Source organism: Schistocerca nitens, chromosome 4 (genome assembly GCF_023898315.1).
Source record: "Schistocerca nitens isolate TAMUIC-IGC-003100 chromosome 4, iqSchNite1.1, whole genome shotgun sequence".
Taxonomy (NCBI): Eukaryota; Metazoa; Arthropoda; class Insecta; order Orthoptera; family Acrididae; genus Schistocerca; species Schistocerca nitens.
The window spans coordinates 660,760,620-660,776,568 of NC_064617.1; the positions used below are offsets into that span (position 1 = coordinate 660,760,620).

Below are 15,949 nucleotides of genomic sequence, written 5' to 3' on the forward strand. Positions count from 1 at the left end.
GCGCCACAACAAATGTACCTGTTCGACAAGACTGACGTCATCCAAAACACTAACATTGAATTTCCAATAGGATCGCGTACGGTCCGGGCGAACAGACGGGACATTAAAAGCACACAAATAACCACAATGATCCGAAAAAACGACGGGGGCAACTTCGGCCTGCAAGATTTGTGCAGTAAGGTCCGACGAGACATAAATTCTATCCAACCTACTATGCCCAGTAGGATAAAAATAAGTAAAACCTGTAGCAGTCGGACTAAAACGAAGCCACGTGTCCTCAAGTTTAAAAGTGTCAACGAAAGTTTGCAGTGCTAGACACGTATGTGCCGTCGGTTCCTGGTCGGCAACACGCAAGACACAATTAAAATCACCGCCTAAGATGATCCGTCGGTGGTTTCGATGAAAGAACTGACATAAATCATGATTGAAAAAAGTATCCCTCAGACGTTTGTTGTGAGTTCCAGAGGGGGCGTACACGTTAACAAAAAATATGTCGCAGATGACACATGCCAACCCTCGTCCATTTGGTAAAATTTCTACGTGTTTGTACTCTAAACCGGGCGTGATTAAAATAGCCGTACCAATGGTCGTTTCCGGATCAATATTAAGAATAACATTATAGGCAGTAAGGTGCGGGACAACGTCAGCTGTAAGTTCTTGAAGGAAAACCACATCACAACGAGCAGATTGCAAAAAATGTAAAAGGGCGTCAATTTTACGGACACTGCGGATTTGATTAACATTAAGTGTGAGGACGCGTAACTGGTGGAATGCACGCGTCAGGATGGACTCTGTAACTTAAGCGGAACTAGAAGAAATGATCTTCCTCCACATCCTCAGACCATTGCATGGTGTCCGCAGGAGAAGGTACGGCGTCCGGGACGGCCCGGGAAGCGGGGGCGGGGGGCACCGACACAGGCGGACCGTGCACGAAAGGTGCGTCGCGACGCTCTTGAACCAAGGAGTCCGTTAATCCCTCAACGGCCTGTTCGAAGGAAACGCCGTCGCCCTCAGTGGGCGCCGTTTTCGAACGTTTCTTAGACCGCCTACGCTTCGGTTTGGGATCGGTAGGGGCGGACTGGGTGGAAACTTGAGACACCTCGCTTTCAGCGCTGCTAGCATCCGCCTCACCAGAAGTGGACAGGCCGGGTTGTGTCGGCAATTTCCGCTTGTCTGTCGGCGGGGCGGGGACGGTAATCGGCCGGGGCGACTCGACCAACATTTCAGAAGACTCCCCAACAGGCACGGTCGGGACACTGACAGCTGACAAATCAGCACGACTGACTTCGCGAGGGGTCTGGTCGGTAGATAAACTTTGTTCCGACACAACCGGGGGCACGACAACTGTCGGCAGAGTCACATTATCGGACACAGGAGGGGACTCGACCAACATTTCAGAAAACTCCCTAACAGGCACGTCCGGAACACTGACGGCTGACAAATCAGCGATACTGACTTCGCGAGGGGTGCGTTCGGCAGGTAAACTTTGTTCCGACACAACCGGGGGCACGACAACTGTCGGCTGAGTCACAATATCGGACACAGGAGCCACAGCCGCAGGAGCGGCGGAAGCCTGTCGGTCGGTCGGGGCGAGCGAGGGGGGTCCAACCAACGCGCCTGCATACGTGGTGTTGACAACAGCTTCGCGCGGTAGCTGCGCCGGCCTGCGTAAAGTGCAGGTTTGTCGTAAATGATCTGTTTTGCCACACACAGAACACGTCTGCGGCTGCCCACTATAGCTGAGGAAAGCTCGCGTGCCAGCAATGATCAGATACGACGGGATATGTTTCTTTAAATCTACACGTACTGTCCGAACACCACTCAGAACCCGATACCTAAAACCTGCAGGCCACACATCATTCTCCACACTAAGAACGGTGCCAAATTCGCCAAGTTTACGAGCAATGGCCTCATTTGGGCACTCAAAAGGAACATTATAAACCTTCACACTTCGAATGCCGAAGCCTGCCGGCAGTATCAACACGTCAGACAAAGCACCGTCCACGTGCTTGAATTTCTTAACGCCACCACTTTCGGTAACTAGCTTATCGACAAATTCCTCGTTCGGAAGTTTCAAAAAGACAGAGTTTTGAATAAAATCAAGCTGGATGCCGACCAAATCAGATTCGGGAATACGCAATTCCGAAAATACCCATTCGTGTACATCAAAAGGCGACGGCCTAGCCGCGTTCCTATCAAAAACACACTGTACGGAGTTAGCACGGTTCATAATAATGCGTCAATAAACTTACAGGAACTAGTAGAGAAGAGAGAACGCTGCGAGGCGCAGCACCAAACACGCGACGAAGACACCGCCTGCAGCGCACGAAGGCAGCAGCAGGCACGAGCCCAACACACGTCCGCTCGCCGCAACCACTCGGCCACGACTGCCGGTCGCAGAAGCGTCTCTCGACAAGTGCAACTGCTCCTTTTCAAGCAATCTGACGTAAGAACACGACATGGCCTCACTCGTTTCTGTAGTGCTTCCGTTGCCAGCACATTAGCCGTTACGACAGTGTATCAATTTTCGCCTGGACGGGGGCTTGAACCCGGGACCCTTTGGTTGAAAGTCTAGCGCTCTACCGACTGAGCTACCCGGTCCCTCGGCCGAGCATTGTGGTACATGCTGCATGGTGTTTGAGTGATTCGCGTGTCGTAATTACTGGCTTACGGCTCCAATGGCGACTTCACCGACTTCCCACTGACGCACCGCTGACGCTACTTTTCTGTCGTCTTAAACGATGGACATACTTGCAAGCAGCTGCGAGATCTTAAGAAAGGAAACGCTGCACCACTGCTTTTGCCACACTCGAATGAATTGAATTGCGATTCTTAAAAAGAAATGAATGCTCGCTCTGTCCAACACTTTGAAGCACATCTGCGTACTCACGAACACGGCGACGGCGCGACAAAATGACGGGGGCGCATTCGTGGGCCTGCGACTGATTTCTGCAGTACTAGCGTCCGTGCGAGGTGAACCGAGAGCCGCAACAGACAGCGGCCGTCGCGAAACAGTATTCTTAAACATAAATTTCCGTCTTGTTGAGAATGGTGTCACTGGTTTGGATCCGCTTTCACCCACGCATGTCACATGTGGGCGAAAATTTCTGCTCGTTTTTACGCAAAATCACACGCAGCCGGTAGGATTCGAACCTACGCTCCCAGAGGGAATCTGATTTCGAGTCAGACGCCTTAACCACTCGGCCACTTTTTTTTTTTTTTTTATTTTTTTTTTTTTTTTTTATTTTTTTTTTTTTTTTTTGTTTTTTTTTTTTTTTTTTTTTTATTATTATTATTTTAAATACGCCTTAACCACTCTTTTTTTTTTAGACGCCTTAACCACTCTTTTTTTTTCTTTTTTTTTTTGAGTATAATTTTAACAACTCTTTTTTTTTTGTTTATATTTTTTTTTTTTTTTTTTAAACCAAACATACCTTCTTGCAAGATCAGGCCAGGGCGGCGGTGGAGGCAAAGGGGGCAGGGGTCGCAATCCGAGGCCTGGCCACAGTGTCTCCCTCACCGTCCCAACCCGAGAAACGTGGAATAACGGAAAGAGTGGTGTGTTGTACTCTTTATTATTGTGTAACAGAGTATTGCTTTTTTTTTATTTAATTTTTTTTTATTTAATTTTTTTTTTTTTTTTTTTTTTTTTTTTTAATTTTTAATGGCGTTCCTTTAGGAGAACAAAGATCCATCGTGGCCAGCGGAAACATGTCCAAAACGATGTTGCGAAAAAAAAAATAACGTCCTCTGAAGGTGTGGAAAGAACGTGAGGAAGGAAGAACGAAAACGCGAAACACAAAATAAAAAACCATTCTAGGAGGACAATGACCACAAGTAGGCAGCGGAGGCCCACCGCTACCATAGAAAGGCAAAAAATAGAGACTCTCAAAATAAAATAGAAATGAAAAACACAAACAAATAACCACACTAAACGTGCCAAATATGTCTGGCGCACGGGAATGGGGAAGTGTACGCAATTCCGGCAGCAACAAACATATTTCGTCTTCTCGATAAGCTTGATTTCCGTGCCCAAGAGGCAACCGTTTCAACGCAAATTATCTTGGAGCACCGTCTCACAGTTCAGGGACAAGTCAATGACAGTCCTGCAATAGTCACAAAAAATGAAGTAAAGGTCAGCAATAGGGAACAAGCGTCAATCCAGGAGAGAAGAGCCAATATGGCAATCCTAAGGACAACCGCCCAAATGGCGGAAGATAAGTCGAGCCGGTGAGACAAATGAACTGTCATACATCAAGAAAATTAGAACAATATATCATTCCACACATTCCGCCAGAGGAAACAGTGGAATGGGAAGTACATAATCATGGCAGGAGAGAAATATGTAATTTGGTAAAGGCGGTCCGTAGAGGGACATCTAAAAATCGGGCATAATTGGAAACACACTGCGGATTTCGTTGCTCCCGTCCATAGTAGTCCCAAAGATACGTCAAAAACTGCAAGCGATCCATGAGGCGGAGAGAGAAAATCGCATGTGCTGCATGCGCGGCGATCCACACAGTAGCGTTTCTCTTGGTGGCAGGATACGGCCGCCAGTCGGGAACCAGGATATACGAAGGTTGTATGGCACTCGGGGTAGTCCTATTAATCAACGCCAACATCTCACGGGTGGCAGCCCATACCTCGTGAAACTGGGGGCACACAAAACGGTGTTCGATCGTGTCCTCAGCCGCGCACCGCCCACAGATGCCACTCGGGAGGAGATTGATTGCGTGGAGTTTCGCATTCGTGGCAACGGTGCGATTCACAACTTTATACCAAGTGTCCCGAACATCTGATGTCAACAATTTACTGGAAATGTTGGACCACACCGTCCGCCAATCGTATTGCGGCAGCCTCAACTCCCATTTGTTAGTCGGCGGAGTTCCGCGGAGGGCCTCTGCGATCGCGCTGACGTTACCCCTGCGCCGATCGTCACCTATCAGATAGCTAGTGTGGAGGAAGTACTGGCGAACGAAATTCAATTTGTACGGGATAGCCTGGACAGAGACAGGCGCGCGGAGAGAAGCAGGGCGGTAAAGGTCGAAGAGTACCGACGTGGGGCCAAGCCCCGCATGGGCTATTACACAGTTAGTTCGGTGGAGCAAAAGGGCAGCACACTTGGAAGGAAAATCAACCAGACCGATGCCGCCCCTGTCCGGCGGGAGCGTGCAAATATTGTAGGCGACCTTAAAGATTTCGCCTCGCCAGACCAGCCAAGAAACAGCATGCTTGATGGCCCGTTCGATCTCCTTCGGCACCGGCAAAACTTGAGCCAGGTACCAGGCCTTGGCCAATATCTGGGTATTAACAACCGAAACTCTATCCAGCAAAGACAAATTTCGTTTGGCGGCAGCCTGAGTCGCCGCTCGAACAGAATATAAGACCGCGCGCCAGTTTAGCACTGCCATTTGTTGTACATTTGCCGTCATCTGGATCCCGAGAATCTTATGTCGTAACTTGACGGTATACCAATCACGACGGACAGCCCTCATGGTCGCAGTAAGCGGCAGCAAGATGGACTTACGGGGGTTCACAACCGCACCCGATGCCGATTCAAATTGGTGAAGAATGAGACGGAGCGAATCAATATCGTCGGGATTTTGGATAAAAACTCCCAAGTCATCCGCATACGCCCGACAGACAAGCGAACCCGTACCAAACGGGACACCGTGGCAAACATTCGTTAGTTTACGGAGTAGAGGATCCAGCGCTAAAACGAATAAGCCCATGGAAAGCGGGCACCCTTGGCGGACGGATCTGTTCATCCTGAGGACATCACCGGCCTGGCCATGAAAAAGGATTCGGGAAGTGGCCGATTTCAGAAGGTTAGATATCACATGCGTAAATTTTAAACCAAATCCAAACTTATACATGACCCGCCGCAAGTAGTCGTGACTAATTCGATCGAATGCATTATGAAAATCAATGGAAAGTATCGCAGCCCGGCCGCCACGACGTGACGAGGCAGAAGCGATACATTCTCGATACGCCAGGACGGCATCAAATATATTCCGTCCAGGTACTGCACACGATTGAGAAGGACTAATGACGGTCTTCAACGCCGGCCGCAAACGGTGTGAAAAGCAGCGTGCTATGATTTTATAATCGGCGTTTAATAGAGTAATCGGCCGTAAAGTCACCGCACTTTGGATGCCAGTGGTCTTCGGGATGAGGACGATGAGCCCCTCTAAAAAGTCTTCCGGCACATCGAGACCATTATGTATTTCATTAACAATGGCAACGAAAGTATCAGTTAAAAGACCGGAAAATTTCACATAAAATTCCACAGGAATTCCGTCAATGCCAGGTGCCTTTCCCTTCGGGCTAGCCTTAACGGCGGCAGAAACATCAGCAGCTGTAAAACGCTCATTTAAAAGAAGTCGATCCTGACGCGTTAAAATTGAAGGCAGGTCGTGTAAAAACATCTGCAAGGAGGCGTCATGCAAAGGTTGAGATTGAAAGAGTTTAGAGTAGTGATCGTAAATTTCGTCCTTAATCACCCGACGATCTGAAGTTCTATGACCGTCACGCGTTATCCAGTCCGTGAATAAAAGTTTTTCACGCCGCAGTCGGGCTCGTCGTAAATGATACAATGATAGTGGTTCTTCCAAAGAGGGATCGAAAGGCCTGCTACGGACAACAGAGCCCTGCGCCTTCCGATGCAGATGGTTTAAAATCTGCGTTTTAATTTTCCGTAACATGGGAAGGAGGTCAGGGCGGTCGGTAACCCGAGTAATTAAATCCTGTAAACAATCGCGATAAAAATTAACCGTCATCATGTCCCAATGGGCCTTGTCACGACAGTAATTTATGAGCAAAGTACGAAGAGCCGGTTTAGCGTGTCGGAGCCACCACGCGACAGTAGAACACGCCTGTGGGCGGCTCTGAAGAAGTTGGCGCCACAACAAATGTACCTGTTCGACAAGACTGACGTCATCCAAAACACTAACATTGAATTTCCAATAGGATCGCGTACGGTCCGGGCGAACAGACGGGACATTAAAAGCACACAAATAACCACAATGATCCGAAAAAACGACGGGGGCAACTTCGGCCTGCAAGATTTGTGCAGTAAGGTCCGACGAGACATAAATTCTATCCAACCTACTATGCCCAGTAGGATAAAAATAAGTAAAACCTGTAGCAGTCGGACTAAAACGAAGCCACGTGTCCTCAAGTTTAAAAGTGTCAACTAAAGTTTGCAGTGCTAGACACTTATGTGCCGTCGGTTCCTGGTCGGCAACACGCAAGACACAATTAAAATCACCGCCTAAGATGATCCGTCGGTGGTTGCGATGAAAGAACTGACATAAATCATGATTGAAAAAAGTATCCCTCAGACGTTTGTTGTGAGTTCCAGAGGGGGCGTACACGTTAACAAAAAATATGTCGCAGATGACACATGCCAACCCTCGTCCATTTGGTAAAATTTCTACGTGTTTATACTCTAAACCGGGCGTGATTAAAATAGCCGTACCAATGGTCGTTTCCGGATCAATATTAAGAATAACATTATAGGCAGTAAGGTGCGGGACAACGTCAGCTGTAAGTTCTTGAAGGAAAACCACATCACAACGAGCAGATTGCAAAAAATGTAAAAGGGCGTCAATTTTACGGACACTGCGGATTTGATTAACATTAAGTGTGAGGACGCGTAACTGGTGGAATGCACGCGTCAGGATGGACTCTGTAACTTAAGCGGAACTAGAAGAAATGATCTTCCTCCACATCCTCAGACCACTGCATGGTGTCCGCAGGAGAAGGTACGGCGTCCGGGACGGCCCGGGAAGCGGGGGCGGGGGGCACCGACACAGGCGGACCGTGCACGAAAGGTGCTTCGCGACGCTCTTGAACCAAGGAGTCCGTTAATCCCTCAACGGCCTGTTCGAAGGAAACGCCGTCGCCCTCAGTGGGCGCCGTTTTCGAACGTTTCTTAGACCGCCTACGCTTCGGTTTGGGATCGGTAGGGGCGGACTGGGTGGAAACTTGAGACACCTCGCTTTCAGCGCTGCTAGCATCCGCCTCACCAGAAGTGGACAGGCCGGGTTGTGTCGGCAATTTCCGCTTGTCTGTCGGCGGGGCGGGGACGGTAATCGGCCGGGGCGACTCGACCAACATTTCAGAAGACTCCCCAACAGGCACGGTCGGGACACTGACAGCTGACAAATCAGCACGACTGACTTCGCGAGGGGTCTGGTCGGTAGATAAACTTTGTTCCGACACAACCGGGGGCACGACAACTGTCGGCAGAGTCACATTATCGGACACAGGAGGGGACTCGACCAACATTTCAGAAAACTCCCTAACAGGCACGTCCGGAACACTGACGGCTGACAAATCAGCGATACTGACTTCGCGAGGGGTGCGTTCGGCAGGTAAACTTTGTTCCGACACAACCGGGGGCACGACAACTGTCGGCTGAGTCACAATATCGGACACAGGAGCCACAGCCGCAGGAGCGGCGGAAGCCTGTCGGTCGGTCGGGGCGAGCGAGGGGGGTCCAACCAACGCGCCTGCATACGTGGTGTTGACAACAGCTTCGCGCGGTAGCTGCGCCGGCCTGCGTAAAGTGCAGTTTTGTCGTAAATGATCTGTTTTGCCACACACAGAACACGTCTGCGGCTGCCCACTATAGCTGAGGAAAGCTCGCGTGCCAGCAATGATCAGATACGACGGGATATGTTTCTTTAAATCTACACGTACTGTCCGAACACCACTCAGAACCCGATACCTAAAACCTGTAGGCCACACATCATTCTCCACACTAAGAACGGTGCCAAATTCGCCAAGTTTACGAGCAATGGCCTCATTTGGGCACTCAAAAGGAACATTATAAACCTTCACACTTCGAATGCCGAAGCCTGCCGGCAGTATCAACACGTCAGACAAAGCACCGTCCACGTGCTTGAATTTCTTAACGCCACCACTTTCGGTAACTAGCTTATCGACAAAATCCTCGTTCGGAAGTTTCAAAAAGACAGAGTTTTGAATAAAATCAAGCTGGATGCCGACCAAATCAGATTCGGGAATACGCAATTCCGAAAATACCCATTCGTGTACATCAAAAGGCGACGGCCTAGCCGCGTTCCTATCAAAAACACACTGTACGGAGTTAGCACGGTTCATAATAATGCGTCAATAAACTTACAGGAACTAGTAGAGAAGAGAGAACGCTGCGAGGCGCAGCACCAAACACGCGACGAAGACACCGCCTGCAGCACACGAAGGCAGCAGCAGGCACGAGCCCAACACACGTCCGCTCGCCGCAACCACTCGGCCACGACTGCCACTAGCGGACGATCCTCCCGACACATGCAACTGCTACTGTTTAAAGCACTGCAGTGCCAGGAAACGGCGTAGCAGCATTCTTTTCCGTAGTGCTTACACCGCTACGAGACGTGCGGCTACCAAGGTATTAAAATTTCCGCCCGAACAGGGACTTGAACCCTGGACCCTTAGGTTAAAAGCCTAATGCTCTACCGACTGAGCTATCCGGGCTCACATTACCTTAACACCCCTCCCTCTAGGCATACTGACACATTGCCTCATGTCCTTTACTGTTGGGTAGTCGTTGCGTGGAGCTGATACTGTTTAAACGTCGTCTGACTGCTGTCTAAAAACTCATCACGCTATCCTCGTAACAGCCTATCGAAGAAAGCTGACACACGATGCAAAGTGAAATTGCAGCATTTTGTACGTCTCAGCAGAGGAGCTACGTGTTTTGTCGACACTCACTGGACAATTGTAAAATTCACAAGCGTCTCGAATGCAGTGTTTCCCACGTATTCGCTCATTTCACGGTTCCGTTGGAGATGTTCTTCACCTCTTGACACAAAAAAGAAACGCAGTCGGTAGGACTCGAACCTACGCTCCCAGAGGGAATCTGATTTCTAGTCAGACGCCTTAACCACTCGGCCACGACTGCCGGTCGCAGAAGCGTCTCTCGACAAGTGCAACTGCTCCTTTTCAAGCAATCTGACGTAAGAACACGACATGGCCTCACTCGTTTCTGTAGTGCTTCCGTTGCCAGCACATTAGCCGTTACGACAGTGTATCAATTTTCGCCTGGACGGGGGCTTGAACCCGGGACCCTTTGGTTGAAAGTCTAGCGCTCTACCGACTGAGCTACCCGGTCCCTCGGCCGAGCATTGTGGTACATGCTGCATGGTGTTTGAGTGATTCGCGTGTCGTAATTACTGGCTTACGGCTCCAATGGCGACTTCACCGACTTCCCACTGACGCACCGCTGACGCTACTTTTCTGTCGTCTTAAACGATGGACATACTTGCAAGCAGCTGCGAGATCTTAAGAAAGGAAACGCTGCACCACTGCTTTTGCCACACTCGAATGAATTGAATTGCGATTCTTAAAAAGAAATGAATGCTCGCTCTGTCCAACACTTTGAAGCACATCTGCGTACTCACGAACACGGCGACGGCGCGACAAAATGACGGGGGCGCATTCGTGGGCCTGCGACTGATTTCTGCAGTACTAGCGTCCGTGCGAGGTGAACCGAGAGCCGCAACAGACAGCGGCCGTCGCGAAACAGTATTCTTAAACATAAATTTCCGTCTTGTTGAGAATGGTGTCACTGGTTTGGATCCGCTTTCACCCACGCATGTCACATGTGGGCGAAAATTTCTGCTCGTTTTTACGCAAAATCACACGCAGCCGGTAGGATTCGAACCTACGCTCCCAGAGGGAATCTGATTTCGAGTCAGACGCCTTAACCACTCGGCCACGACTGCCACTAGCGGACGATCCTCCCGACACATGCAACTGCTACTGTTTAAAGCACTGCAGTGCCAGGAAACGGCGTAGCAGCATTCTTTTCCGTAGTGCTTACACCGCTACGAGACGTGCGGCTACCAAGGTATTAAAATTTCCGCCCGAACAGGGACTTGAACCCTGGACCCTTAGGTTAAAAGCCTAATGCTCTACCGACTGAGCTATCCGGGCTCACATTACCTTAACACCCCTCCCTCTAGGCATACTGACACATTGCCTCATGTCCTTTACTGTTGGGTAGTCGTTGCGTGGAGCTGATACTGTTTAAACGTCGTCTGACTGCTGTCTAAAAACTCATCACGCTATCCTCGTAACAGCCTATCGAAGAAAGCTGACACACGATGCAAAGTGAAATTGCAGCATTTTGTACGTCTCAGCAGAGGAGCTACGTGTTTTGTCGACACTCACTGGACAATTGTAAAATTCACAAGCGTCTCGAATGCAGTGTTTCCCACGTATTCGCTCATTTCACGGTTCCGTTGGAGATGTTCTTCACCTCTTGACACAAAAAAGAAACGCAGTCGGTAGGACTCGAACCTACGCTCCCAGAGGGAATCTGATTTCTAGTCAGACGCCTTAACCACTCGGCCACGACTGCCGGTCGCAGAAGCGTCTCTCGACAAGTGCAACTGCTCCTTTTCAAGCAATCTGACGTAAGAACACGACATGGCCTCACTCGTTTCTGTAGTGCTTCCGTTGCCAGCACATTAGCCGTTACGACAGTGTATCAATTTTCGCCTGGACGGGGGCTTGAACCCGGGACCCTTTGGTTGAAAGTCTAGCGCTCTACCGACTGAGCTACCCGGTCCCTCGGCCGAGCATTGTGGTACATGCTGCATGGTGTTTGAGTGATTCGCGTGTCGTAATTACTGGCTTACGGCTCCAATGGCGACTTCACCGACTTCCCACTGACGCACCGCTGACGCTACTTTTCTGTCGTCTTAAACGATGGACATACTTGCAAGCAGCTGCGAGATCTTAAGAAAGGAAACGCTGCACCACTGCTTTTGCCACACTCGAATGAATTGAATTGCGATTCTTAAAAAGAAATGAATGCTCGCTCTGTCCAACACTTTGAAGCACATCTGCGTACTCACGAACACGGCGACGGCGCGACAAAATGACGGGGGCGCATTCGTGGGCCTGCGACTGATTTCTGCAGTACTAGCGTCCGTGCGAGGTGAACCGAGAGCCGCAACAGACAGCGGCCGTCGCGAAACAGTATTCTTAAACATAAATTTCCGTCTTGTTGAGAATGGTGTCACTGGTTTGGATCCGCTTTCACCCACGCATGTCACATGTGGGCGAAAATTTCTGCTCGTTTTTACGCAAAATCACACGCAGCCGGTAGGATTCGAACCTACGCTCCCAGAGGGAATCTGATTTCGAGTCAGACGCCTTAACCACTCGGCCACGACTGCCACTAGCGGACGATCCTCCCGACACATGCAACTGCTACTGTTTAAAGCACTGCAGTGCCAGGAAACGGCGTAGCAGCATTCTTTTCCGTAGTGCTTACACCGCTACGAGACGTGCGGCTACCAAGGTATTAAAATTTCCGCCCGAACAGGGACTTGAACCCTGGACCCTTAGGTTAAAAGCCTAATGCTCTACCGACTGAGCTATCCGGGCTCACATTACCTTAACACCCCTCCCTCTAGGCATACTGACACATTGCCTCATGTCCTTTACTGTTGGGTAGTCGTTGCGTGGAGCTGATACTGTTTAAACGTCGTCTGACTGCTGTCTAAAAACTCATCACGCTATCCTCGTAACAGCCTATCGAAGAAAGCTGACACACGATGCAAAGTGAAATTGCAGCATTTTGTACGTCTCAGCAGAGGAGCTACGTGTTTTGTCGACACTCACTGGACAATTGTAAAATTCACAAGCGTCTCGAATGCAGTGTTTCCCACGTATTCGCTCATTTCACGGTTCCGTTGGAGATGTTCTTCACCTCTTGACACAAAAAAGAAACGCAGTCGGTAGGACTCGAACCTACGCTCCCAGAGGGAATCTGATTTCTAGTCAGACGCCTTAACCACTCGGCCACGACTGCCGGTCGCAGAAGCGTCTCTCGACAAGTGCAACTGCTCCTTTTCAAGCAATCTGACGTAAGAACACGACATGGCCTCACTCGTTTCTGTAGTGCTTCCGTTGCCAGCACATTAGCCGTTACGACAGTGTATCAATTTTCGCCTGGACGGGGGCTTGAACCCGGGACCCTTTGGTTGAAAGTCTAGCGCTCTACCGACTGAGCTACCCGGTCCCTCGGCCGAGCATTGTGGTACATGCTGCATGGTGTTTGAGTGATTCGCGTGTCGTAATTACTGGCTTACGGCTCCAATGGCGACTTCACCGACTTCCCACTGACGCACCGCTGACGCTACTTTTCTGTCGTCTTAAACGATGGACATACTTGCAAGCAGCTGCGAGATCTTAAGAAAGGAAACGCTGCACCACTGCTTTTGCCACACTCGAATGAATTGAATTGCGATTCTTAAAAAGAAATGAATGCTCGCTCTGTCCAACACTTTGAAGCACATCTGCGTACTCACGAACACGGCGACGGCGCGACAAAATGACGGGGGCGCATTCGTGGGCCTGCGACTGATTTCTGCAGTACTAGCGTCCGTGCGAGGTGAACCGAGAGCCGCAACAGACAGCGGCCGTCGCGAAACAGTATTCTTAAACATAAATTTCCGTCTTGTTGAGAATGGTGTCACTGGTTTGGATCCGCTTTCACCCACGCATGTCACATGTGGGCGAAAATTTCTGCTCGTTTTTACGCAAAATCACACGCAGCCGGTAGGATTCGAACCTACGCTCCCAGAGGGAATCTGATTTCGAGTCAGACGCCTTAACCACTCGGCCACGACTGCCACTAGCGGACGATCCTCCCGACACATGCAACTGCTACTGTTTAAAGCACTGCAGTGCCAGGAAACGGCGTAGCAGCATTCTTTTCCGTAGTGCTTACACCGCTACGAGACGTGCGGCTACCAAGGTATTAAAATTTGCGCCCGAACAGGGACTTGAACCCTGGACCCTTAGGTTAAAAGCCTAATGCTCTACCGACTGAGCTATCCGGGCTCACATTACCTTAACACCCCTCCCTCTAGGCATACTGACACATTGCCTCATGTCCTTTACTGTTGGGTAGTCGTTGCGTGGAGCTGATACTGTTTAAACGTCGTCTGACTGCTGTCTAAAAACTCATCACGCTATCCTCGTAACAGCCTATCGAAGAAAGCTGACACACGATGCAAAGTGAAATTGCAGCATTTTGTACGTCTCAGCAGAGGAGCTACGTGTTTTGTCGACACTCACTGGACAATTGTAAAATTCACAAGCGTCTCGAATGCAGTGTTTCCCACGTATTCGCTCATTTCACGGTTCCGTTGGAGATGTTCTTCACCTCTTGACACAAAAAAGAAACGCAGTCGGTAGGACTCGAACCTACGCTCCCAGAGGGAATCTGATTTCTAGTCAGACGCCTTAACCACTCGGCCACGACTGCCGGTCGCAGAAGCGTCTCTCGACAAGTGCAACTGCTCCTTTTCAAGCAATCTGACGTAAGAACACGACATGGCCTCATTCGTTTCTGTAGTGCTTCCGTTGCCAGCACATTAGCCGTTACGACAGTGTATCAATTTTCGCCTGGACGGGGGCTTGAACCCGGGACCCTTTGGTTGAAAGTCTAGCGCTCTACCGACTGAGCTACCCGGTCCCTCGGCCGAGCATTGTGGTACATGCTGCATGGTGTTTGAGTGATTCGCGTGTCGTAATTACTGGCTTACGGCTCCAATGGCGACTTCACCGACTTCCCACTGACGCACCGCTGACGCTACTTTTCTGTCGTCTTAAACGATGGACATACTTGCAAGCAGCTGCGAGATCTTAAGAAAGGAAACGCTGCACCACTGCTTTTGCCACACTCGAATGAATTGAATTGCGATTCTTAAAAAGAAATGAATGCTCGCTCTGTCCAACACTTTGAAGCACATCTGCGTACTCACGAACACGGCGACGGCGCGACAAAATGACGGGGGCGCATTCGTGGGCCTGCGACTGATTTCTGCAGTACTAGCGTCCGTGCGAGGTGAACCGAGAGCCGCAACAGACAGCGGCCGTCGCGAAACAGTATTCTTAAACATAAATTTCCGTCTTGTTGAGAATGGTGTCACTGGTTTGGATCCGCTTTCACCCACGCATGTCACATGTGGGCGAAAATTTCTGCTCGTTTTTACGCAAAATCACACGCAGCCGGTAGGATTCGAACCTACGCTCCCAGAGGGAATCTGATTTCGAGTCAGACGCCTTAACCACTCGGCCACGACTGCCACTAGCGGACGATCCTCCCGACACATGCAACTGCTACTGTTTAAAGCACTGCAGTGCCAGGAAACGGCGTAGCAGCATTCTTTTCCGTAGTGCTTACACCGCTACGAGACGTGCGGCTACCAAGGTATTAAAATTTCCGCCCGAACAGGGACTTGAACCCTGGACCCTTAGGTTAAAAGCCTAATGCTCTACCGACTGAGCTATCCGGGCTCACATTACCTTAACACCCCTCCCTCTAGGCATACTGACACATTGCCTCATGTCCTTTACTGTTGGGTAGTCGTTGCGTGGAGCTGATACTGTTTAAACGTCCTCTGACTGCTGTCTAAAAACTCATCACGCTATCCTCGTAACAGCCTATCGAAGAAAGCTGACACACGATGCAAAGTGAAATTGCAGCATTTTGTACGTCTCAGCAGAGGAGCTACGTGTTTTGTCGACACTCACTGGACAATTGTAAAATTCACAAGCGTCTCGAATGCAGTGTTTCCCACGTATTCGCTCATTTCACGGTTCCGTTGGAGATGTTCTTCACCTCTTGACACAAAAAAGAAACGCAGTCGGTAGGACTCGAACCTACGCTCCCAGAGGGAATCTGATTTCTAGTCAGACGCCTTAACCACTCGGCCACGACTGCCGGTCGCAGAAGCGTCTCTCGACAAGTGCAACTGCTCCTTTTCAAGCAATCTGACGTAAGAACACGACATGGCCTCACTCGTTTCTGTAGTGCTTCCGTTGCCAGCACATTAGCCGTTACGACAGTGTATCAATTTTCGCCTGGACGGGGGCTTGAACCCGGGACCCTTTGGTTGAA

At 49.9% G+C, this 15,949-nt stretch overlaps 14 non-coding genes across 14 annotated transcripts; all 14 read right to left on the reverse strand.

Annotated features, from left to right (window-relative positions):
* Positions 1-9,428: 9,428 nt before the first annotated feature.
* On the reverse strand, positions 9,429-9,501 carry Trnak-uuu (transfer RNA lysine (anticodon UUU)). Its single transcript has one exon. It is a non-coding gene; the product is annotated as a tRNA-Lys (tRNA).
* Positions 9,502-9,846: 345 nt separating this feature from the next.
* Trnas-aga (transfer RNA serine (anticodon AGA)) lies at positions 9,847-9,928 on the reverse strand. The gene has a single exon. It is a non-coding gene; the product is annotated as a tRNA-Ser (tRNA).
* Positions 9,929-10,669: 741 nt separating this feature from the next.
* Positions 10,670-10,751, reverse strand: Trnas-cga (transfer RNA serine (anticodon CGA)). Its single transcript has one exon. It is a non-coding gene; the product is annotated as a tRNA-Ser (tRNA).
* Positions 10,752-10,889: 138 nt separating this feature from the next.
* Positions 10,890-10,962, reverse strand: Trnak-uuu (transfer RNA lysine (anticodon UUU)). Its single transcript has one exon. It is a non-coding gene; the product is annotated as a tRNA-Lys (tRNA).
* Positions 10,963-11,307: 345 nt separating this feature from the next.
* On the reverse strand, positions 11,308-11,389 carry Trnas-aga (transfer RNA serine (anticodon AGA)). The gene has a single exon. It is a non-coding gene; the product is annotated as a tRNA-Ser (tRNA).
* A 741-nt stretch (positions 11,390-12,130) lies between these two features.
* Trnas-cga (transfer RNA serine (anticodon CGA)) lies at positions 12,131-12,212 on the reverse strand. The gene has a single exon. It is a non-coding gene; the product is annotated as a tRNA-Ser (tRNA).
* A 138-nt stretch (positions 12,213-12,350) lies between these two features.
* On the reverse strand, positions 12,351-12,423 carry Trnak-uuu (transfer RNA lysine (anticodon UUU)). Its single transcript has one exon. It is a non-coding gene; the product is annotated as a tRNA-Lys (tRNA).
* Positions 12,424-12,768: 345 nt separating this feature from the next.
* Positions 12,769-12,850, reverse strand: Trnas-aga (transfer RNA serine (anticodon AGA)). The gene has a single exon. It is a non-coding gene; the product is annotated as a tRNA-Ser (tRNA).
* Positions 12,851-13,591: 741 nt separating this feature from the next.
* Positions 13,592-13,673, reverse strand: Trnas-cga (transfer RNA serine (anticodon CGA)). Its single transcript has one exon. It is a non-coding gene; the product is annotated as a tRNA-Ser (tRNA).
* A 138-nt stretch (positions 13,674-13,811) lies between these two features.
* Positions 13,812-13,884, reverse strand: Trnak-uuu (transfer RNA lysine (anticodon UUU)). The gene has a single exon. It is a non-coding gene; the product is annotated as a tRNA-Lys (tRNA).
* Positions 13,885-14,229: 345 nt separating this feature from the next.
* Positions 14,230-14,311, reverse strand: Trnas-aga (transfer RNA serine (anticodon AGA)). Its single transcript has one exon. It is a non-coding gene; the product is annotated as a tRNA-Ser (tRNA).
* Positions 14,312-15,052: 741 nt separating this feature from the next.
* Positions 15,053-15,134, reverse strand: Trnas-cga (transfer RNA serine (anticodon CGA)). Its single transcript has one exon. It is a non-coding gene; the product is annotated as a tRNA-Ser (tRNA).
* A 138-nt stretch (positions 15,135-15,272) lies between these two features.
* On the reverse strand, positions 15,273-15,345 carry Trnak-uuu (transfer RNA lysine (anticodon UUU)). The gene has a single exon. It is a non-coding gene; the product is annotated as a tRNA-Lys (tRNA).
* Positions 15,346-15,690: 345 nt separating this feature from the next.
* Trnas-aga (transfer RNA serine (anticodon AGA)) lies at positions 15,691-15,772 on the reverse strand. Its single transcript has one exon. It is a non-coding gene; the product is annotated as a tRNA-Ser (tRNA).
* Between the last annotated feature and the right edge of the window lie 177 nt (positions 15,773-15,949).